The sequence below is a fragment of the Artibeus jamaicensis genome, unplaced genomic scaffold, assembly GCF_021234435.1.
Source record: "Artibeus jamaicensis isolate MK-2021 breed Jamaican fruit bat unplaced genomic scaffold, CSHL_Jam_final contig_603, whole genome shotgun sequence".
NCBI classification, from domain to species: domain Eukaryota; kingdom Metazoa; phylum Chordata; class Mammalia; order Chiroptera; family Phyllostomidae; genus Artibeus; species Artibeus jamaicensis.
The window spans coordinates 1451594-1476448 of NW_026521904.1; the positions used below are offsets into that span (position 1 = coordinate 1451594).

Sequence of the window (24855 nt, forward strand, 5' to 3'; positions counted from 1 at the left end):
CAATTTTTGCCAGGCCTCTGGAGCCACGTCCCAACCCAACACCTTTATCCTGGGAGGTGCCAAGAACTGTGCATGATTTTAAGAAGTACAAAGTCCCTATTGTCAGGAATCTTACTGGGGAGAAAAATATGTAACAAAATGATAAATAATTCACCATTAATAACCAAGGAATCAATGCTAAAATCCAACTGGATTTTTTCTTAAACTGGAAATTATCCATGTAAATTAAGGGAAGATTTCTTAAGTGGGCAAAAAAAAAAGTGTTCAATTTGGATTGGTTGATAGGAAAAAAGGTAAAGGAAATTGCCTGAACAAAGGCACTCAGAAGAACATGAGTAAGCTAAGAATGGGAAAGAGGGCATATGAATTAAAATAAGGTTTATTTTACTTATTTTATTTTTTTTTATTTCTCACCCAAGGATATGTTTTTTTGAGTTTAGAGAGCAAGGAAGGGGGAAAGAGAGAAACATCAGTTGGTTGCCTCCTGTACATACCCTGACTGAAGATCAAACCCACAACCTAGGTATGTGCCCTGACTGTAAATCAAACTTGCAGTCATTTGGTGTATGGGACGACACTCCAACCAACTAAGCCACCAGGCAAGGGCAAAACAATGTTTATTTTAGAAACAATAGAAAACTAAACTTAAAGCAAAAAGGTAGAACCGTTAACATAGGGCTTGAATTTTAGCCCGAGACATCTGAACTTAACAGGAGATCATTCCAGTTGCATTTGGCAGGTGGAGAGGGGTGAAGACAAGACAGGAGAACATAACATGGTTCAGTTCTGAAGTAGTAAGTCAGAATTTAAAAGAAATGTTGCATATAAATGCCACTAAGGAAAAAGATGACTTTGGTGAGTGTATATAGGGATCAAAGAAGAGTAAGAAGTCCAAGATAACTTCAGGATTGTAGCAAAATTCAGTAAAAGTATCCATAGACCTGAGTACCTTAGCTTGGGAAGATGATCAGCACTCAAAATATACAGCCTATCAATTGCTAGAGAAGAAAGCAAGAAATTTTCCCAAGGTATACCCTCCTATTCCTCACATCCTCATTCCAGAAACCTTTAGTTTGCTACTCAAACTGAATTAGAAGGTAAGAAAGAAAGTCCTCACTCTGTCATGGGCCTTCATGCTGATGTTTCATGGCCGACCTATTTTTATTTCCTTTACAGCCCTACTAATGTAAAAGTGTTCTGTGTGCAATATATAATGTTACAGTTGGAAATAAACCAGTAAGTGTTTGTTAAATAATACCAAATGCTATTCAGCACTCTGCTAGGCCTGAAGGGCTGGAAAGGTGTGAAAAGGACCTCTGCCTTCCAGAAGTTTATAATCCAGTTGGAGAAAAATGGTCAATGTACCTGAAACCAGAGAGAATAAATTCCATAGACAGTGCGAACAACCTGTAAAGTGTGATTATACAGAAGTAATGAGGAATAGGTTTGAGTGGAATGGAAATAATATAATCTATAGTGTTTTTCATGAATCTTTAATCACCATTCTAGGTTCTGGAGGTGAAGCAGTAAAATAAGAAGCTCCTGCTCTTCACGGCACATACATTCCATTTGGGAAAGATAGTAACAAATAAATGCACACTGTCAAATAGTAATAATTGCTCTGAAGAAAATAAAATGTGAGGGTTTCAAAATGATTATCTGGCGAGTAAGTTATGCCTTTTTGAAGAACATTTAAACAATGACTTGAATGAAAGAAACACCCACTTATGAGATGATCTGGAGAAGAGGGGTTCAGGCAGAGAGTAAACTAGTACAGAGCCCTAAGGACAGGTCAAGCTGAGTGTGTTAGAGACTGAAAAAGACAAGTTCCCCTGGAGTGTAAAGAGCAAGGAGGAGAGCAAAGGATATGAAACAGGAGGGGTAAATCCTTGTAGATAAGAAGGGATTTTAAGGTCAGGTTCAAGGTATGGATAACTGGAGGATTAGTCTCCAACATTCTAGATTAGAGGAGGGAGAGATTAGGATCGGGCCTGTGTGATCATCTGAGCAGGAGATGATGTGAGCTAGACCAGGTTAGTGGAAAGGTTAGCAAGGAAGACAAAAATGTCAAGGAGATCAAGTATTGGGTATTTATGAGGGGTGGTAGGCGGTATTGGTTGGGGAGAGTCCACAGTATCAAATGCAGCAAAAAGGTCAAGTAGAATAAGCAGTAAGTAAAAGCTAGTATAGTTCACAAGAAAATGTCATGTGTGTCCTCCCAGAGAAGAATTTCCATAAGGTAGGGTGAAAATGGAGGCAGTGAACTTTGTATCAGTACAACTAAAAATGTACAAAGCATATGTACATTTTATTTACCTTTGAAGGCCATTTATATTTGGGATACTATTAAATTTTTAAAGCCCTTTTAAATGTTTCCAGCTAGGTCTAAGTGTGTGTCTTCACACAGAAGGGAAAACAAACTTATACCAAAAAGACATGTATGTTGTTCTGACCCAAAAAATCAGTCATATCAATGACTCTCTGCTCTAATTGCAATCAGAAGTTCATTCCACTCCTGGGTTATGAAAGAGTCTAACAGTAGAAATGCTAAGGTAGTATACTATGTTAGTTCTCATTCTATTACTGTCACCTGTCAAGGCTAAGCCATGTGGTCTATGTGTATTACCCTGAGCATATCATATAATCTTACTGAATTCTAACATTAGTAAGTAAGAGGGACCTCTCAAATTTTAGATTCACAGACATACAGATTAGCATTTCTGTAAAAGGGAAACAGATCTGTCTCAGAGATCCACATGAACAACCATGACTTTGAGTGGTACATTTGCATGACAACTTAGTTGAACTAGATGTTCTTTTGTTCAACCAATTGCAAGACAATTAACAAGTATTTTCTTTACCTGGAAACAGACTAGACTAGTTTGGCAGTGAGAATGGAAGGAGAAACTCGAATCCCTCCCCCTCCCCATTTGTAACTATGAAGCTTGCACAGCTCAGAGAAATCAAGCCTAACTCCGGCTAAGTTGTGTCCACACATGCATGTGCATGTCTTCTTCCAATCATCTGATGTAGGTGGGTAAAGTGTGTTAATTTGTTAGGTGTTATTGAAAACTGGAATGCTATTAGCACTCTTTTTTATTTGAAATTTACTTCATTTGGGGACCATCGGGAGAAGTTAATCTCTTGGGAGACTTTGGAAAGCTTCATTAAATTCAGTAGAGGAAAAAGAAGTGTAAATTATTCTAAAAATAATCATGAAATTTACTATGTTTAATTTGCTGGCTCAAATGCTTCTCAAGTGAGTAGTGAGTGACCAAGGATTCCTAGCATTAATGAGCAACTACCATATTGCTGAAATCAATACCGTATTTAGCCTGATGAGCCAGACTTCTTGTTTTAGGTGCTAAAGAGGCCAAAAATATCAGTAGGCCAGGAAAAGTAAAATGTTCTCTCTGTTGATAAAATGATCTCTTTAAATTAGGGTTTAGCTACTCCAACCCTGTAATATGAGGGAACTTGCTTCATCATTGTTACCTTCTGACCTAGAGACAGAAACATTTTATTCTGTGGATCACCTAGTAGCTTTTATCAAAGATAAATTCGTGATTTTGTTTAAAAACAAAGAAAGCTTACATAATCTCTCCTCGTGATTAGCCCTTCCAGTAATTATCTGCTACTTGCAATCAGTGTCTGCCTACCAAGTTCAGATGGCAAAAAAATATTTGATCTGCAGTGATGTGATTTAGAAGGCTGTGTGCATGGAAGGTATAGCGATACACATACAGAGAACATATTTATCTAATTTGACTGCCAGTGATTTAATTAATGTTTGTCAAGCACTTTGAACATGGAAAGAAGAACTATCCGAAAGCTGAACGCTATTACTCATAATCATTTTTCCTATTTGTTGAACTAAAATTAACATACGAATGTGGTACTTTTATGATGTCTTTGAGAGATATGCCCCTATTCTAACAAATCAATTGTACTGTACTTTAAGGAAGTCTCATTAAAACTTCAAGGCTCTGATTTCAGAAAGTAAAGCATCAAGCTGCTTAAGTGTCATCTATCAGTAGATTTTGAAGCGCAGAGGCTGAATAAACAACAGTGACAGCCCGGCAAAGCATGGGCTCCTGAGATGTTAAGGGACACATTGAGACATTAACAGGGACAGATGTAAAGTAAGAATGCATACCACAACCTGATTCTCAAAACGTTTTTGTGCATACCTAACACTTAAAATTAGCCATGTTATCATCTGGGGTTTTTTTTCGTTCTATTTTTTTCTCCAAAAAATAACAACTGATAAACATGAAGTCTCAGTAAGAATCTGAGAGAAAAAGAAATCATGGAAAGACCCTATTTTAGACCTCAGAGGAGAAGCAAACATAATGTTTTCCTTTATTGCTCTGAGTCAAGTACAAGAGCAATAGGCAAAAGGAGAAAACTTGAGGAGAAAGTAGGTAGTCTGGACAAAAGCCCTGATTTAACATGATTCTCCATAGAGAGGTTTCAGCAGTACTGCATTCCCAACCTATAGTCTCTCAACCTACCAGGAGCTGTTGGGACATTTGTCCAACTAACTCCCCAGGGCTGTAGGACAGAACGAACTCCCTTGTGGATTAGAAGCGGTAACTTGAAAAGACACTGACTTTTTCATATGATTTGTTCTTGAATTTTCACTTACTTATTTAATTTACATTCCAATCCCCTAAAGACAACTTTTACATTAAGTGTAAAATCTTCTGCCCATGTTCCCCATGTAATACACATATCAATACTGTAGTACAATAAGCCTGATTATGGCACTGCTTCTACCTCAACCCTGCTAAACCAAACTGGACACATGGGCCTGGGAATCTGTCCTTTCAACAAGCTCCCCCATTGTTTTATAATCACTAATGTTTGAGAAAGACTTCTAGAAGAAAGAGTACTTACCTTGTCTAGCCCATTCTTAGCGCGGATCTTACTTTTAATAATCAGATGTGGCAGGGTCAATAGTATTTATAAAACATTATGTGGTCCTCTTACATTTTCCTCTTGTATGGTTAGGTTGGGGCCATGTAACTAGTACTAACAAGTAGGTTTGAGAAGAACTGAAGTTTGTCTCTTCCAGTCAAGGTTCTTAGGAGCACTTTTTCTTCCTGCCCCTGTAGCCCTGGAAACCTCATCTTCTGGATGGTATAACAATAAGACGGAAGCGTCCTCACATTCCTTGGGAGCTGGTTTGGAGAGTAATCACAACCTCAAGAGATTTCTTATGAATTAGAAGTAGACCTTTAACAGTTAAAAAGATGGATAATCTAGTGATGCTAACTACACTAGGGTGTGTAGCCTATCCTTCAGAATACTACCCAATTTAGAGATCCCTCTTTCACAATTGCAGAAACAGTTCTTTAACTGTGGACCTTAAAATAGCGGTGAAGGAATAATAAAATTAATGGTACATAATTTACTAAATAGATTATTTAATTACAAATGGATATATAAAATCAAAAATAGTATGTTGTATGTTAGGAGCAAATGTTCTTTGTGTAGTTCAGCTCTGGCTGTGCTTTCGAATCCTCCTTTACATTACTCAGTGAAATCTGTAGCCTGCTATGCCTAAGAAAAATTTCTTTGTCCTCGCCATGCCTAGATCCTCTTCTTTTATTTATCCTAGTTATATACATCATTAACAATCCATCCTCTGGTCTCTCAGATGGATGGTGTTCCCAGTCAGAAGGGAATTGATTACTTATTTGTATTTGCTGCTTAAAATTCACTCCTTAAGTGCATTGACAAAATTTCTGGGCATTAGTCACTTATATTTCTAATCCATTTCTGCACAAATGTGTGCAGTGCTGAAAACAGAGATTCCCTCCTCTCTGTGCTTTGTGTGCTGTCCTCACCCACCTGGGTCCAGTACCCACAGGAAAGTTGAATCAGATCGTGCTGGTGGAGGGAATGAATGATGGCAGAACTTTCATAATGGCCATATAGTTTGCAGAAGGCACTGATCTATATTCCTTGCTAATATACCCTTGAAGCATTCTCTCTGACAGCCAAAGGCCAGTTTTTTCTATTGTACCATTTAAAAAATTACTATTCTAGAACCACATACTAACAAAAAGAAAAGGCATGGAAAATCCTCCTTTCATGGATTCCCAAGCACTGCAGAGACTCTTTTGACAGTAACTATGCCCTTACTTACCAATCTTTTAGCTGCTGCAAATCTTTTTAGGAAACAAAGGGGAAAAAAACAAATATAAGCTAGTTATATAGCTTGCTTCTCCCATGAGTAGAGTAGAGTTAATAACATTTTAAAAAATATTTTAACACATTACCTTTTCCTTAATTCACAGACCAAATACCAAAAAAACTACTACATTATTTTTCTGGTTGCTTTTTCAATAATTCCTGAACAAATCCACATAACATCCCTGCAGTCCAGTAGAAGAACCTCATGAAATGGACTCACCAAAATCCTTTTCCGTTCTACTTGGTATGTATTTGTCCCACTTTTCAAGTAGGGCCATGCTGCTTTTGTTCCTATGGAAAAGAAGTTATGATTTAAGAAAACTTTATAAAAGGGAAGCTGATCTTGATGTTATCAAACTTCCTTCTTTTCTTTTAGGAGAATGTTTGAGAAAGTGCCAACTGGTGTCACCGATCATCAGAACTTTTCAACATCTGATTGTGTCTGAAAATTAATTCTCATAAAACTATCTGACTATCTTTAACAGATGATACATTCCTCTCTAAATAGTTAGCACCTACATTTGGCTCTGCATACTGAAATAGTAAGACTGTATCAAATGCTTTAGCTGCTGCAATGATGCCATAACTAACTGCTACATGTTCCCCCCTTTTTAGAGAAGGATGTACATTGGTATAAACTCAGGCATCCATATTCTTTTGTGGTGAGCATTAGCCAGAATGCCATTTTTGTCCAGACTGTCACTGGGTGGTTTATAATTAGAAGGTTCACTCTAAAATGAAAGTCTGAGGTTGATGAGGCAGAACCAACTATGTTTTAAAGGGAAATTCTTATTAGTACAAAATATTGGAGGAAAAACAAAATCAATGTTTACAGGCAGATTAGCCAAATTGTTCATTATTGTAGTAAACATTGCAGAAATAAAGGGGATGGGCTATATTTGAAACAGTATGGTCTAATTTATGTACAATAATTATTCATAGTAGCATTCTCATAGTTTGGGTAGTGACTCATTTTGTTCTATGTGACCTTTGTTCTCCAAGATTGGCTGCTATTAAAAAGTAAGAGCAATAAAAATAAAATGGGACTTTACCAGGCTAACTTTGGGTTTTTAAAAATACCTGAACGTCAAGGGTAAAGCAAAGACTATTAGTGTTAAGTAATCTGGTAACTTTATATCTTTAGAGTAGGTGTGAATATTTGGAAAGTAATATTTTTCCTAAAGGACATTTAGTAAGATATCTTTTGTTGGCATATTATTTTAGCAGTTAAAAAGGAGGAGCACAAAAATAAAGTTAACCAATCATAGGATTTTCCTTCTTCATTATGCATCCTTACCATTTGGTTTTCTAACAGGATAGATGTGCATGTAAAAAGAACATATATTTTAAATAAGTAGCTTATTTAATAAGTTAAATAAGTAGCTTAATAATTTATTGTCAATAGCTCACCACTAAATGGCAAAACTTTTTAAAATGTATTTTATTGATAGCATTATTACAGCTGTCCCACTTTTTTCTCCCCTTTATTCTCCTCTGCCCTGCACACCCTCTCCCACCATCATTCCCCCACCTAAGTTAATGTCTGTGGTTCATACACACAAGTTCTTTGGTTTCTTCATTTCCCACACTATTCTTAACCTCCCACTGTCTATTTTCTACCTACCATTTATGCTATTTATTCCCTGTACCTTTCCCCCCATTCCCTCCTCTCCTTCCCTACTGATAACCCTCCATGTGATCTCTTTTTCTGTGAATTTGTTCCTGTTCTAGTTACTTGCTTAGTTTGTTTTTTGTTCTGTTTTTGTTTTTTTAGGTTCAGTTGTTGACAGTTCTGAGTTTATTCTAATTTTACTGTTTGTATTTTTATCTTCTTTTTCTTAAATAAGTCCCTTTAACATTTCATATAATAAGAGCTTGGTGATGATGAACTCCTTTAACTTGAACTTACCTGGGAAGCACTTTATCTATCTTTCCATTCTGAATAATGCCTTTTCTGAAGTGGGAATAGAGGGAGCATTCCTAAACCTAATAAAGGCCATATACAAAAGACCTACAGCCAAAATTATACTCAATGGGCAAAAACTAAAAACTTTCCCACTAAGATCAGGAACAAGACAAGATTTCCCATTTTCACCACTTCTATTTAACATAGTATCACAACTTATAGCCACAGCAATTAGAAAAGAAAAGAGCCCTGGCTGATGTGGCTCAGTGGATTGAGCACGGGCCCGAGAACCAAGCAACCATGGTTCGATTCCCAGTCAGGGCACATGCCTGGGTTGTAGGCCAGTTCCCAGCAGGGGACACACAAGAGGCAACCATACATTGATATTTCTCTCCCTCTCTCCTTCCAAAATAATAATAAAAAACTAAAAAAAAGGAAAGAAAAGGCATCAAAATTGGAAAGGAGGAAACAAAATTGTCATTGTTTATAGATGATATGATAGTATACATAGAAAAATCCTATAAACTCCACCAAAAAACTGCTTGACCTAATAAATGAATTTGGCAAATAAGCAGGATACAAAGTCAATAATCAAAATCAAAGCCATTTTTGTATACCAACAATTAAATATCAGAAACAGAAATCAGGAAAAAAATCCCATTTGATATAGCAACAAGAAAAACAAAATACCTAGGAATAAATCTAACCAAGGAGGTAAAAGACCTGTACTCAGTAAACTACACAATGATGAAAAAATAAATTTAAAAAGGCACAAACAAATAAAAGGATATACCATGTTCATGGATCGGAAGAATTAACATCATCAAAATGTCCATACTATCCAAAGCATTTATACATTCAATGCAATCCCTATTAAAGTACCAATGGCATATTTCACAGATATAGAACAAACACTTTAAACATTTATATGGAACCATAAATGACCCTGAATAGCTGCAGCAGTTTTGAGAAAGAAAAACAAAGTAGGAGGAATCACAATAACCAATACCAAACTGTATTACAAGGCCACTGTAATCAAAACAGCCTGGTACTGACATAAGAACAGACACATGGACCAATGGAACAGAACAGAGAGCAATAAACTCAAGATTCTGTGGTCAATTAATATTTGGCAAAGGGGGAAGCAGTGTAAAATGGAGCAAAAATAGCCTCTTCAACAAATTGTATTGGGAGAGCTGGACAGCTACATACAAAAACAAAATGAAACTTAATCACCAACTTATACCATACACAAAAATAAATTTGAGGTAGATAAAAGATTTAAATGTAAGTAAGTCATGACACTATAAAAGTACTTCAGGAGAACATAGGCAGGAAACTTTCAGATATCCCATGCAGTAATGTTTTCACCGATATGTCCACTGAAGCAAAGGACATAAAGGAAAGAATAGACAAATGGGATCTCATCAAATAAAAAAGCTCTGCATGGCTAAAGAAAACAGCACTAAAATGAAAAGACCAACTATATGGAAAAACATATTTGCCAATGTTACCTCAGACAAGGGTTCGATCTCCAAAATATATAAAGAACTCACATGACTCCACTCTAGGAAGACAAACAACCCAATTAAAAAGTGGGCAAAGGTCTTGAACAGACAATTCTTCAAGGAGGACATACAGAGGGCCCAGAAACATATGAAAAGATTCTCAGTATTGTTAGTCATCAGAGAGATGCAAATTAAAACCACAATGAGGTACTACTTCACACCGGTGAATATGGCCACCATAAACAAAGCAACAAACAAACAAGTATTGGAGAGGTTATGGAGAAAAGACAACCCTAGTGCATTGTTGGTGGAATTTCAGACTGGTACAACCAGTATGGAAAACAGTATGGAATTTCCTCAGAAAACTAAAAATGGAACTGCCTTTTGACCTGGCACTTCCACTGCTGGGATTACATCCTAAGAACCCTGAAACGCCAATCCAAAAGAACCTATGCACCCCAATGTTCATAGCAGCACAATTCACAATAGCCAATTGCTGGAAGCAACCTAAGTGCCCATTAGTAAATGAATGGGTCAAAAAACTATGGTATGTTTACACAATAGAATTCCACCCAGCAGAAAGAAAGAAGGAACTCCTATCCTTTGAGACAGCATGGATGGAACTGGAGAGCATTATGCTAAGTGAAATAAGTAGGGTGGTGATGGACAAATACCATATCATCTCACCTTTAACTGGAACCTAATCAAAAAACAAACAAACAAGCAAAATATAACTGAAGACATTGAAATTAAGAAGAAACTGACAGTAACCAGAGGGATAATGCGGCAGTGAGGGGGATGGTTTACAGAAACATCTATAAAGGACACATGGACAAAAACAAGGCAGGGATAGAAACAGTGAAGGAAGATGGGGATGGCAGGGGTAGTGGGGAGAGATGGGGGAAAAACTGTATTTGAACAACAATAAAATTCAAATGTATGTAATATAAGTAAGTAAGTAAATAAATAAATAATAGCTTTGCTGGATTGAGTCATCTTGGATGCAGGTCCTTGCCTTTCATGACTTCGAATACCTCTTTCCATTCTCTTCTTGTCTGTAAGTTTTTTTGAGAAATCAGCTGATAGCCTTATGGGAACTCCTTTGTAGATAACTTTCCTTTCGTCTCGCTGCTTTTAAAATTGTCTTCTTCTCTTTAATCTTGGGTAATGTAATTATGATGTGCCTTGGTGTGTGTTTCCTGGGATCCAACTTCTTTAGAACTCTCTGAGCTTCTTGGACTTCCTGAAAGTCTATTTCTTTTGCCAGATTAGGGAAGTTCTCCTTCATTATATTATCAAATAAGTTTTCTATTTCTTGCTCTTCCTCTTCTCCTTCTGGCACCCCTATGATTTGGATGTTGGAATATTTAATGTTGTCCCGAAGGTTCCTAAGACTCTCCTTGTTTTTTTGAATTCTTGTTTCTTTATTCTGTTCTGGTTGAATGTTTCTTTCTTCCTTCTGCTCCAAACCATTGATTTGAGTCCTGGTTTCCTTCCCATCACTGTTGGTTTCCTGTACATTTTCCTTTATTTCACTTTTCATAGCCTTCACTTTTTCCTCTATTTTGTGACTATAATCAACCATTTCTGTGAGCATCCTGATTACCAGTGTTTTGAACTCTACATCTTATAGGTTTACTATCTCTTTATTGCTTAGTTATATTATTTTCTGGAGCTTTAATCTGTTCCTTCATTTGGTCAATTTTTTTTGTCTTGGTGCACCTGTTACATAGTAAGGGGCCAGCCTTGGGTATTCACCCAAGCATCATTGTGTTGTGACGCTGTATGTGGGTGAGGGGTCAGAAAAAGAACAATACCACTTGTTCAGCTCTTGGCTGTGTTTTAGTCACTTCCTCTGCTACTCACAAGCAAATTGGGCCCTTATGGTGCTGATTCCCAGGTGGCTGGGTTTATGTACATTCTAGGACCCTGTGGGTCTCTCCAACAAACTCTCCTGTGAAGCTGACAGTTTTTCCTGCTGCTGCAATCTCCACAAGTTTTTTTTTTTTCAGTCAGAGGTTTTGTGGCTTTATTTCCCTGCACTGGAACCCTGGGTTGTGCAGTGTATCTCACTCCCCATTTGTTCCTCACAGTTTATCTGCATGCGAATGTGGGACCTCCAAGTCTACCATCCACCAGCCTGCCTGCCCCGGTTCCTCCAGCTGCCACCTTGCCTCAGGTCCTCTCCACCCCTTCTGCCTGTCTCCACCTCTCCTACAGATCTGGATGAACATTTATTTTTTAATTCCTTGATTGGCAGACTTCCATAGAGTTTGGTTTTATGGTAGTTCTGGTTATTTTCTCTTTTTATTTTCATTTTTTAAAGATGTATTTATTTATTTTCAGAGAGAGGGAAAGAGAGCGAGAAAGAGAGGAAGAAAACCATCAATGTGCAAGAGATACATAGATCTGTTGCCTCTTGCACACCCCCAGTCAGAGACTTGGCCTGAAACCCAGGCAGGTGCCCTGACTGAAAATTGAACCAGTGACCTTTTGGGTTGCAGGCCAGCACTCAATCCACTGAGCCACACCAGCCAGGGCAGTTATTTTCTATTTTTAAATTTGTTGTCCTTCTTTTGGTTGTGCAAGGAGGTAGAGTGTATCTACCTACACCTCCATCTTGACTGGAAGTCAGAGATTCTAAGCAAAACTTTTATAAATGGTGATGGGATGAACTCCAATACCAAAAGACACAATTCCCAAGAGGTTTTTAAAAACGATGAAAGGATCTAAATGTCAGTGTGAGAATACACAAACACAGAAGAATTAACTTCTTAAAGGTGTTTCACTTAGCATTTGTAAACTTCTTTTATTTTGGATGTTCCCAACCATACACAAAAGTAGGGAGAATGTTACTACTCTAAGGGACCCTCCAGGAAGTCATCAACATGTATACTACCCTTGTTTTAGATTTCATAATTTCTTTGATGTTATTTTTATTGCTAGTGTATTTTTTATTATTTTATTTATTAATTTTTTAGAGAGAGAAAGGGAGCAAGAGAGAGAAACTTTAATTTGCTATTCCACTTAGTGGTGCGTTTATTGGTTGCTTTTTTTATGTGCCCTGACAGCAGATTGAACCCTCAAACTTGGTGTGTTGGGACAATGCTCTAATCAAATGTACTACTTGGCCAGGGCCTGCTGGTGTATTTTTCAAAATTATACTTTATTGATTATGCTACTACAATTGTCCCAATTTGTCCCGCTCTGCTTCCCTCTACCCAGGAACTCCTACTCCCTCAAGGCATCCCCACGCCATTGTTCATGTCCATGGTTCATGAGTGTAAGTTCTTCTGCTACTTCATTTTCTATGCTGCACTTTACATCCCATAGAAATTCTATAACTACATATTTTTACTTAATCCCCTCACCTCTTCATCTATTCTCCCACACTCCCTTCTCCTCAGGCAACCATCAAAACCCTCTCCATATCCATGATTCTGTCTCTGTTCTTGTTTGCTTAGTTTGTTTTTTACATTCAATTGTTGATAAACATGTATTTATTACCATTTTATTGTTCATAATTTTGGTCTTCTTTTTCCTCAATAAGTCCCTTTACATTTTATATTATAATGGTTTGGAGATGATGAACTCCTTTAGTTTGTTTCTTGTCTGGGAAGCTCTTTACCTGCCCTTCAATTTTAAATGATAGCTTTGCTGGGTAGAGTGATCTTGGCTGTAGGGCCCTACTTTTCATGACTTTGAATGTTTCTTGCCAATCCCTTCTAGCCTGCAAAGTTTCTTTTGAGAAATCAGCTGACAGTCTTATGTGAACTCCCCTGTAGGTAACTCACTTCTTTTCTTTTGCTGTTTTTAAGATTCTCTCTTTACCTTTAAGCTTTAGCATTTTAATTATGATATGTCTTGGGTGGGCTCTATGCTCCCATCCTTCTTGGGACTCTGTGCTTCCTGGACTTGAATGTCTATTTTATTCACCAAATTAGGGAAGTTTTCTCTTATTAATTTTCAAATAGATTTCTAACTTCTTGCTCTTCTCCTTCTATCATCTCATGATGTGATTGTTGGAATGCTTGAAGTTGTCCCAGAGACAGCTCACCCTATCCTCATTTTTTTGGATTCTTTTTTTTTCTTGATGTTCTGGTTGGTTTTTTTTTTTTTTTTTTTTTGGCTTCCTTATGTTCCAAATCATTGATTTAAATCTTGGCTTCATCCACTCTACTGTTGTTTCCCTGTAAATGATTCTGTATTTTAATTAGTGTATCCTTTATTTCTAACTAGATCTTTTTTATGCTGTTGAGGTCATCACTCCATCCTTATAACCAGTGTTTTAAACTCTACATCTGATAGATTGCTTATCTTTATTTTTTTTTTAGTTATTTTCTTTGGAGTTCTGATCTGTTCTTTCATTTGAACCAGTTTCTTTGTCTCCTCATTATGGCAGCCTCTCTCTTTGTTTCTATGTATCAAGTAGTGGTGCTATGACTCCCTGTCTTGGTAGTGTGGTCCAATGTGGTAGGTGTTCTATAGCATTCAGTGGCACAGCCTCCCCTATCACCCGGGCTGGATACTTGGGGACCTCCCTTTTGTGGCATATGCACACCATCTCCTTGTAGTTGAGCCTTGATTGCTGTTGGCAGGTCAATGGTAGGAATTTACCCAGACCAATCACCTGCAAGGACTGGCTGTGATCACTAACCACCGATCTCTGCCTTCCATGGAGGATCAGTTATGCAGGATCGGGGTGGCGGTGCTGCAACATGGTCTTTAGTTGTCCACTGGGTGCACAGGCTCTGGGGTTTCCTGGGTAGTGCAGGCCAATGTCAGCCCTCACCTGTGGGGCCTGGGGCCACTCTTCATGAACAATAAAACAATCTGAAATACTTGGGCTTGGAGATTCCCAGGCAAAGCCAAACTGTGAATCTAAGCTAGCTGCTGCTAGGTCTGGGCCTGTATTGTTCAGCAAGAATTATGGGGGTTGGGGGTTTGTTGAAGCCTGCCTTTGGTTGTTTGATAGGATTTAGGAAGATGTGCAGCATGAGCCAAGACCAGCCATTCATATGGAAAAGTCAGGCTTAACAGTTTTGGTGGGCCTGTTAGTTGTGTAGAACAAGTCTTAGGATCTCCAGGGCGGTGCAAGCAGTGTTACCCAGGTTAATGGATAACATGGTGTTATCTAATGGTGTCAGATATGGCACCAGCCTGCCAGCTCTGTGGCTCTGTGGAGGGAGGGCTCAGCAAAGGGACAATGGCTTCTTGCCCATCTTTCTGTCTCAGAGAAAACTGTCCCCCAGCTTCCACCTTCATGCCAGATACTTCAGTTCCTCTCTATATGCCACTGGTGCCTTTCAAGCTGCTACTCAGAGGGAGTGAGTCTGAGTAAGTCTGTTTATGGATTCTTTATGGGGAACTTCTTGGAACTCCAGAAGTTTCTTCCACTAATTCAATCCCCACTGGTTTTTGCAGCCATAAGTTATGGGGATTTATCTTCCTGGTGCTGGAATCCTGAGCTTGGGGGTCCTTATATGAGGCTGGGACTCTTTGTTTGAAAGATATCCCTCCTCCACATGTGGATGTGGGACCAGCCCATTCAGTGTCTCTGCCCCTCCTACCAGTCTGGATGGATGTGGTTTATTTAATTCTATAGTTGTCAGACTTCCATTCAACTAGATTTCTGATGGTTCTGAGTGATGGTTGTTCTATATTTTACTTGTAATTTTGTAAGGTTGTGTAAGGAGGCGAGCAATGTTTTTACTTACGCCACCATCTTGACCAGAAATCCTGTTGGTGCGTTTTCAAAGAGAATCCTTATGTCATGTTATTTCATCCTAAATACAATAGTACACACCAAAAAACAGAAAAGAATATTTTATGTAATCATAATGCAATAATAACACCTAAGTTTGTTTAAATTATCTCTTTTCATAAGTTATTATGGATTAGTAATATTAATTTTCTTGGTTGATTGTTATCTTTATTTTACCTTTTTCCCCTTTATAGGCATCCCCTCAATTATCAAAAGAAATCCTACACTTAAATTAGATTATTTTTAGCATATCCCTGGGACCCTGCCCATGCCTTTCTCTGGTATGGTATGTTATTCAGAATCTTACACCATTTCTCATTCTGCACTGCAATTGGCATGGTACAAGAAAATTAAATTTAAATATTGCTCAAATTCCAAAGCTTTGGAGAGTGAGAAAAGACTCTGGTTTACTTAAAAAATAAAAATGAATTCATAAGCTAGCTATGATGGTGTTGAGTAATCGATAAGTAATGTCCAAGAATGTTTTTCCTGGAATCCTTAGTTTGCAAATACAGAAAACCAACTTTGCCCAAGTAAAGTCAATAAACAAATATGTAAAAATTAAAAAGTAAATAACTAGAAGGAAAGGTTTAAAAAGAACAGCAATCCAACACTCTGGAGAAAGAGAGTTTAGTGGAGCAGAATCTTGTGGTAATACTCTTCAGAGCACTGAGAAGAATCAGCTCTATGCATTTTCCAACTTTCTATCACCCTGCTCACAGTATTAGCCTATGGCATGTGCTTACTTCTTGGTGAAGTCAGGATCCTTTAAAACTAGTAGTCCCACCAAAACCAAACATAATGAAATAGAGATGGTTTCTCAAGAAAAGTAAGATATTGATTTAAAAAGAAGAAGATGAAGAGGAAGAAGGAGAAGAAGGAGGTGAAGAAGAAGGAAAAGGAGAAGGAGAGGAAGACGGGTGGAGGCCTGGTGGACAAATTCAAGTGCAACAAGGATGAGAATATAGAAACCTTTCCCTTCCTCTCTTCAATGATTATCTGTCCTTCAGCTTTTATTGATGCGTCATTGAAAACCAGGCTTTTCTCACTAATTCTGATGTTGCTCTCTTTTCTATACCTATGCACTACCATTAAGAAATATTACTTATCCTGAATCCCCTTACCCCATGTCTTCTTCCTCAAAAATCAGTATTCCAAATATCTATGACATCTGACCTGGCAGAACTAATGAATCTGTGTACCAGATATTACCCTGCTCTCTTTTTTCAGCTGGTTAGAGTGGATTAAAAATTCAGTCTAATTAAAAGTCTTCATTTCCTTTTTGGCTCTTACTTTTGCCATTCCCTCTGCCCTTTCTGCCAGAACTATCCCCTTCCGCACACGCACACTTATACTCACTCACTAGTTTTGCCAGTGCCTTGTATGGCACAAAGTAGGCATACAATGAATATTGGAATTTAATTGGGATATAGGAAATTTAGCACTGTACAAGTTTGCTACATAATGAAACAGTTTGGAGACTATTGATCTAAAGTATATTGCATTTTCCATTTAGGGCCAAATATACCAGTGTTTAAGAAGATAAAAGGACATGAAGCTGTTTAAGAATTATTTTAATTTCCAAGTGAGGTAGTTTCTTCTATCTGATTTGCCTATTAAAAGATGATGTCCGGCCCTTTATTATTTTTTTTGAGTTTTTTAAAAATTTTTAAAAATTTTATTTATTTTTCAAGTACAGTTTTTTTGTCTATTTCTCCCATCCCAGCCTCCCTTGCCCCTTGCTCCCCACCTCCCTCCCATTTCCACTCCCCTTAGTTCTCGTCCCTGTGTCCTTCCTATTTGTTCCTCCAAATCCCTCCCCCTTTTACCCCTTAACTTCCCTTATAATTAAGGTATTTTAGAGTGCATAAGAGATTAGTTCATTCAGGATTTACTCTCATTTAAGTTCTTCTTTCGAATGTTCTCAACTCTTCTCTTTGCCTTTACAGTTCCCATTTCCCAGGGAGAAAAATTCTGACTGCCCATTGGATGCTAGAGGCACGTTCTGAAAAACTGCTGGGTCAGAGAAGGTGGTGTTTCAACAGCAGCTTCTTCCAGCCTCCAGGCTAGACTCCTAGGACTTCCTGCTTCCTTCCTTCCAACTTCTCTTTCTTCTTCATTATTCCTAAGAAATTACTTTCTATCTTATCTCATATTTTAAGCCCTGACTTAAATCCAGTATGCCATTAATTTTTAAATATGTATATTATTGAAATTGTGTATACTGGGCACCATCACTTAGTTTGCTCAATGAGGAAAAAGGAAAGAAAGAAAGAAAGAAAGAAAGGTCAGAGTAACTAGAAACTAGTCCAGGAGGGGAAGGGGATAATATGAGGTGGGGGCAGGGCATGTAGGCCTCATGGTCTGGGTAAAAGGTTTTGAATTTTACGCTAAATATAATAAGGAGCTATGGTGGAAATCTATTTAAAGGAGAAAAAACTCCCTCACCAGACTCCCCCCAGTCCTACTGCCTATGTCACCCCCATACCCATGACACTTTATAGTGTCCCTACCTCTGGTTTGTAAGAGTCATAATCGTATGTATATGAATATGAAATTTTATGTATGCAGACTCTATAGTAGGAGATTTGATTAGTCAGGAGTTAAAATCTAAATAAGAACCTTTTGCTAAAGTAAAGGACCTAGAGAAAACAAAGAAAATAATAAAGAAAAAAATCTTACCTTATGAATATCAAGTTCCCACATTGTAATTGCATAAAAAAGTTTCAACCAAAGTTACCTTCACCCACTTCAATTGTTCCCTACTAGAGTCCCTCAGACCTTCTTAGGGAAGCCTTACCTCCAGTTTACCTGCCAACAGGCCCAGAGCTGGCCTGGATTTTGTCCCACTGTCATCAGAGCTAAGCCGGTTAACACCAGACATCTAGTCGCTTACTGAGAGATGGAGTCGCTCCATCTCTCCATCTCTCTCCAGTTTCCTGGTCTGCCAGACTATCAGACTGGGGATAAAGCTGGCCTTCTCGGAGCTGGGCTGTGGGAGGAGGCTCAGGGAAGGACAGTGGCTTTTGGTTGTATAGTCAGACCCCTGATTAGTCTCAGAGTGGAAACAAGATAGATCTTAGGGCGGAAAAAAAGAAACCATAGTTGGTGGATAATTACATTCTATTTAAACCCAGTACAGAAGTCATTAGAGACGTTATTAATTTCCATAACACCATGCTTTTCTAGCTGTGTACCTTATTCTCCTTTCCCTTTGCAAGCAGTTTTTCTTTTACCTACATGCCCCCCATGTTCCTTATATGTAAGCATCCTTTAGGCTTACTTCTCATTAAGACTAAACTCATCTTTCTCTCTCATTACTGCCCACATATATACACTCTCTTTAATAGATATCAACTAGTTTCCCAGCCAGGGAAATCTACCTTCTAAAATGTTTTTTCTAGGTTCTCATTATCAACATCTTAGGTCAGGATCTCGTCATTTCTCTCCTGGGCAGTTGCAGTGTCTTCCTCACTTGATTCCTTCCTGTTAGTCTGGTCTCTGCACAATCACTTACCCAGAGAGATCTTGTTCAGCAGCAAATCTGTTTACAGCACTGCTCTCTCTAAACCGTGCCAAAGTTTCTGCAGTAGCCACAGGACAAAATGCAGGTGTCCATGCGCCACCCCCTTCTCTGCCCTCCTCCAATCCCCAGCATGAACTTTAAGTCCCAGCCATAACAAAAATACTTTAATGCCCCCAAATGCCTTAGTCTCTTATAACTCTGAGCCTTTGGCTATGGAATTCCTCATGTGGACACTTCACTGTCTACCAGGTGACACCAGTACATACCTCCAGAGGCAACAGCAGGGCCACCTGCTCTGTGAAGGCTTCCACGATTTCACCACACCACAGTTTTCCTCAGTGCTCTCGCGGTAACTAGTCAATACTTCTTCATAACGTTTATCGCTCTTTCTCCATGTCATTTATCTCAATGGAGTGGAAGCTGCTCTAATAAAGGGACTCCAAAGTTTCTTCGTGTCAGTATTCCTGGTAAGTAGCACAGAACCTGGAATATTGTGGGGATTATTGTGTAGTAAATTAGTGAACGAGAACAGAATGGAGGGAAACTATTATACAAGTGTAAAAATCTATTAAGCTAGAGGACAAAAACGGAAATCTAGTTTGGACTTCCTTGTTTGCAAATCACACAAATGCAACTTAAATTAACAGGATAAAAGGAGGATTTATCAGAAAGACACTGGAATATCTCAGGTAATTGAAAAAAGAATTTGTCAACAGAATAGTGAGAAAGAAAATCTAGGGAGCGATTCGGTCTGCGGAATACCTAAAACAGGGCTTTGTCTGCCGCCGGTGTGTGTCTGTGTGTTTCTTCTGGCACCACTGCTGCTGGTGACTCTGCTCCTCCTCACTGTAAACTCTTTTTTCCAGCTCAGTGGTTCTTATCTCCAGCTGCACATTCTAACCCCCCGCCCCGGGGAGTTTTAAAGAGATATTGACACCTGGGTCTCAGCCCTGGCCAAATCAATTAGAGTTTCTGGGGATTGGGACCAAAGCACTTTTTTAGATTCCAGCTGTGATCCTACTGTGCAGCCCAAGTTGAGAACCACAGTTCCATGGGTGGGAGAAAAAGTAGCCAGTAGCTACTGGGTTTCAGGTCCCATTCCCACAGCTGGCTTCTCAGGACAAAAACAGACTGGCTGTCAGTTCTCATTCAAAAATTCCCACAGAAGGAATCTTTCTGGCTTAGATTGGATCTAGTGCCTATTACTGGACCCACCAATAATGGTCAAGTGTGTGGGGTCACATTAAATATGGCAGTTCATGCTGGCCCTTAGGTTGGAAAGTGTGTTTGAAGCAGTAATCATTCTAAAGAATGTAGATGACATTTTAGAAGGGGGGAGGCATTAACTTATAAAACAATAATATGTGTGTAATAACAATATTTAGCACAAAATTAAAATTCATTAGGGCAATAAACATGTGCTTATTATTTGCTTGTTAAGTGAATGAATGATAAAACATCGAATAATACGGTTAATCAGTATTGTATACCTTAGAATTTAGATATAGAAAATAACTATCTCCATAGATGATATCATTAGAAGTACTATTACATAATCCTAGTAAGTTTTGTTTTTTCCTTAGTTGTCTAGTGATGTCCCTGTTACACAGTTTTGTTTGCCTGTTAGGTATCAGTTTAGTTTAATCTTGTTCACACACACAAACAAACAGGCCTAATTTTGCCATATGTGCCCAAGGGTCAAGTTTCAGGACAAGAAAAAAAAGGCTAGATAGTGGACACAGTGAGAATAAACTCTGAATCCTGGCATTTGGGCACCTTGGAATAGTTAGAGTTGAGAAGCACGGGAAGATGGTTTCACTTATGTTCAGGCAGTAAAGTGAAGGACAAGGGCAAGCCGCAGGGAAGGAATTTGCCAGCAGGTAGATCCGAACTTGGGCAGAGAAGGTGCCACATTCCAGGGCTGATATTAGAAAAAGCCAGAGGTGTCTAGACACGCCTGTCTGCCCCTAGAAACCTCTCTGGGGAATGGGGAACTCAGAAAGGTCTGGAAGAGAGACAACAGGGTATACTATCTGGCCAGCTCCTTCAATATTCCAGTTCACATTTAAGAATTTAAATATAAATTCAGTGGGAACGGTTAACTGTGGTTGCCTCTGGAAATTTTAATTGGAGGATCTTTCACTTTTTGCTTTATTTATTTATCTCTGTTTTTTTAGTTTTATAATAGTTGGCGTATAACATCTTTAAACCCAAGAAAAGTAAATGAAAGGCTTTTTAAAAATAAAAATGCATTATAGCAGGAATGTCAGAGTATAAAGTTTTTAACATTTTAGAAGTTAGAAAAATAATCCTGTTTTAAAAAAATATGTGATATAGTTATTGCCTTGACTAAATAAAGTACAGTGGGTTGGTACTGAGGGGAAAAACCCTCTGGGAGAGGGATGGCAAAGAGAACTTACACTGGATATGTTTTTAATTTGTTTGTGGGAGGAGAACCCCTGAGAGGAGGAGAAAGGGGTTTATGAACTAGGAGGGGAGGCTACAAGAGAGAAGTCCAGGGGTGGAATTCTAGCTTGTATACTTTTGTTTCTCCCAAAGCCAGTGGAGTGGCCCTTGTTACCTTCAGCCATCTAGCTCTGAAAAATAAAAGCTGTTTAGGTATTTCATGCCGTTTACAGGGAACACTGATTTCAGTCCCTGGTGCCGAGTTCCCTGGGGATACAAACAGAACTTTCTCAGTGAAAGGCTGGCACGTTAGAAATTCATTCCTGCCTCTTTTCCTCTGACCCCCTCCTGGACCTGGGGCATGGGGTAAGATAGAATGTTATTATTTGTGCCATAATGCAGGAGATCTACTGTGGGAATTTAAATTCTACTGTGTATTTTTAAAATGATTATAAAAAGACATTCAGGTACAGCAGGCCTCTTGCTTCTTTTATAAAGGTTTAAGCAAATAAGCAAACAAACGACTGGGCTGTTGTTATTTAATCTGAGTCCCCGAGGCCCAATACTTCCTCTGAATACATACATATGAGCTCCTTGGCTTCAGTGGGAGTCATGACTCACAGCTGATGGCAGAGCTCGGCCCTTTGAATTCCTGCAACGGGGCTTTCAGAAGGAAAGAAAGAACATGAATAAAGGAGAAAATCTTGAATTTTATTCAAGGCTAAGTTATTGAGGTCTATAATTCTTCATATCTGCTCGTTCATCCAGCCCAAGAATGCTCTTCTTGCCCACCTTCGTCGAAGTGGAAACCATTATTGTTGAAAGTTCCACATCCGAAGAAGCAGATGATCTAGCAAACACCTTCCCACAGATATTTTTAAGATGCGTGCCCCCTTCTTGATGAGTAAAGTTTTCTTTCCAACGGCTCTCTCCCTTGTCAGAGTGCCAGTTCCACTTCCAGTATTGTTCTGCCTAGGTTGCTGGGAGGCAAAGGAGAGGCAGGGGAAATACAGCCCTGGGAGAGGAAGGAGGGGTCAAGGGGGCCACAGTAGAGCCTGGGAAACCTGGCTGGGGGCGGAGGCAGACTTAGAAAATCTGGAGGAAAATGGGGGTGTGGGAGATAAAATAAGAGCATTCAGGAGAAGATGACAGAGATGAAGAGTTCAAGGGTGAAAAAGGAAAACAGAAAAAAACAAGAATGAGAGGATCTATATAGATGACCAGAGTAAATACTAAGAAAGGAAATGGTCTCATTTTATTTTAGAATAAGTTGTGATGGACACCTGAACTATTGCGTGAGTTGCTCTTCTGCCCATTGTTTGGCCCTCTAAGCAGCACCATAAAGGTGGGCAAGAACAAGTAACTGACAAAAGGTGGCAAAAGGGGAGCCGAGGAGAAAGTGGTCGACACATTTTCTAAGAAGACTGATATGATATAAAAACACCAGCTATCTTGAATATTAGACATAATGGAAAACACTAGTCACAAGAACTCAAGGAACCAAAATTATATCTGATGGTCTCAAGAGTTGCATTTTTGAAGTGAGCCTAGCTGATCTGCAGAATGATGAAGTGGCATTTAGAAAATTCAAGGTAATTACTGGGGATATTCAGGGCAAAAACTGCCTGACTGATTTCCATGGCATGGACCTTACCCATGACAAAATGTGCTTGATGGTCAAAAATGACAGACAAGGATTGAAGCTCATGTTAATGTGAAGACTACCAATGGTTATTTACTTTGTCTATTGGGTTGGTTTTACTAAAAAAATGCAACAATCAGATTTGTAGAACCTCTTATCCTCAGTATCAACAGGTCCATCAAATTTGGAGAAGAAGATGGAAATAATGACCTGAGAGGTGCAGACAAATGACTTGAAAGAAGTGATCAATAAATTGGTTCCAGATAACATTGGAAAAGACATAGAAAAGACTTGCTGATCTATTTATTTGCTCCATGATGCCTTTCCTAGAGAAGTCAAAATGCCGAAGAAACCCAGGTATGAATAGGGGAAACTCATGGATCTTCATTGTGAAGGTAGAAGTTTTGGGAAAGCTACTGGGGGTGAGACAGGTGCTAAAGATGAATGATGAGCTGATGGATATGAGACCCAGTCCAAGAATCTGTTTAAAATATGGACATTAAATGGTGGCAAATAAAAAAATCTTATTTGTGAAAAAAAGAAAGACTAAGTTGTTATATATTTTGCCTTTAAGTTGCTGTTGATCACATTTTATTGACTCTTTTAGCAATGTTACAAAGTTTCAACAAATATAGACATGACCTTCATTTTTTTCTGTAGAGTAAAATAGCTTATTGACCATGTTCTAATAATGTGATGGAGATAGATTAACTAAAGGAAAGGTGCATTAAAAATTAATCTTCATTTGCATTAAAGTACTAATACTTTTTATTAATTATAACTACCCAGTTTTAAACAATATTGAGATAATCTTGATTTATAGCATTATATAATTTTAGGTGTGCAGCATCATAATTCGTTATCTGTGTACACTACGTAGTGCTTATCACCAAGCCTAGTTTCCATCCATCATCATACAATTGATCCCCTTTACCCATTTTGCCCTCCCTACATGTACTACTTTACCTCTGGTAATAACTAATCTGTTGTCTGCCTCTATGAGTTGGTTTTTGTTTATTTTTATTCTCCTTTTGTTTTGTTTTTACATTCCACATAGTGAAATCATATGGTATTTATCTCTTTCAGTCTGACTTATTTCACTTCACATAATGCCTTTAAGGTCCATCTATGCTGTTACAAATGGCAGTATATTACCTTTATATGGCTTGGTAATATTCCACTGTATATATTTCCACATCTTCTTTTATTCATCTGTTGATGGACATTTAGATTGTTTCCATATCTTGGCTATTATAAATAATGTTCCAATGAACATAGGTGTCCATATGTATTTTCAAATTAGTGTTTTTGTATTCTTCAAATAAAGACACAGAAGTAGAAGAGCTGGATTATATGATAATTCTACTCTTAATTTTTTAAGGAATCACTACCTTGTTTTCCATAGTAGCCATATTAACTTATGTTCCTGCCAACAGGGTATCAGGGTTCCCTTTTCTTTGCATACTCTCTAACATTGTTGTTTTATAAGTAAGAAAAAATATTACAGTTTATGTATTAAATTTTCAAGATTTGGGTATTCAAATTTAACAAAATAGTCACTCTTCAAAATAACCCTATCAAATACAGTTTATTTATCATTCATCTAATAATATGTATTCTTTGTTGTATTGGAAATACTCAGTACAAAAATCCATTAAGAAGTTTACCATACAGTGTGAGGACAAAGATCAGTCAATGATTGCTCCAGACTTTGCCAATGCAAAGCAAAAGCTATATTCAAGAACTGTTTGAGCACAAACTGGGGAAGAAGGTCAAGTAAGAATTGATGCTTGGAATGCCTTCCTGGAGGAGATGATGCTTAAGGTAGATATATAAGAATGATGAGAGTTGGTATTACAAAAAAGGAAGTAAAGATAGGTAGAAGTAGAAGATGAGAACAGG

At 38.2% G+C, this 24855-nt stretch overlaps 2 long non-coding RNA genes across 2 annotated transcripts; one reads left to right on the forward strand and one right to left on the reverse strand.

The window, feature by feature from the left end:
* Window positions 1-430: 430 nt before the first annotated feature.
* LOC128628232 (uncharacterized) lies at window positions 431-7264 on the forward strand. Its single transcript, XR_008392557.1, has 3 exons — window positions 431-523; window positions 6306-6445; window positions 6578-7264. It is a non-coding gene; the product is annotated as an uncharacterized LOC128628232 (long non-coding RNA).
* A 10932-nt stretch (window positions 7265-18196) lies between these two features.
* LOC119056665 (uncharacterized) lies at window positions 18197-19744 on the reverse strand. The gene is made up of 3 exons (XR_005083921.2): window positions 19668-19744; window positions 19172-19388; window positions 18197-18457 (listed from the first exon to the last, which is right to left on the reverse strand). It is a non-coding gene; the product is annotated as an uncharacterized LOC119056665 (long non-coding RNA).
* Between the last annotated feature and the right edge of the window lie 5111 nt (window positions 19745-24855).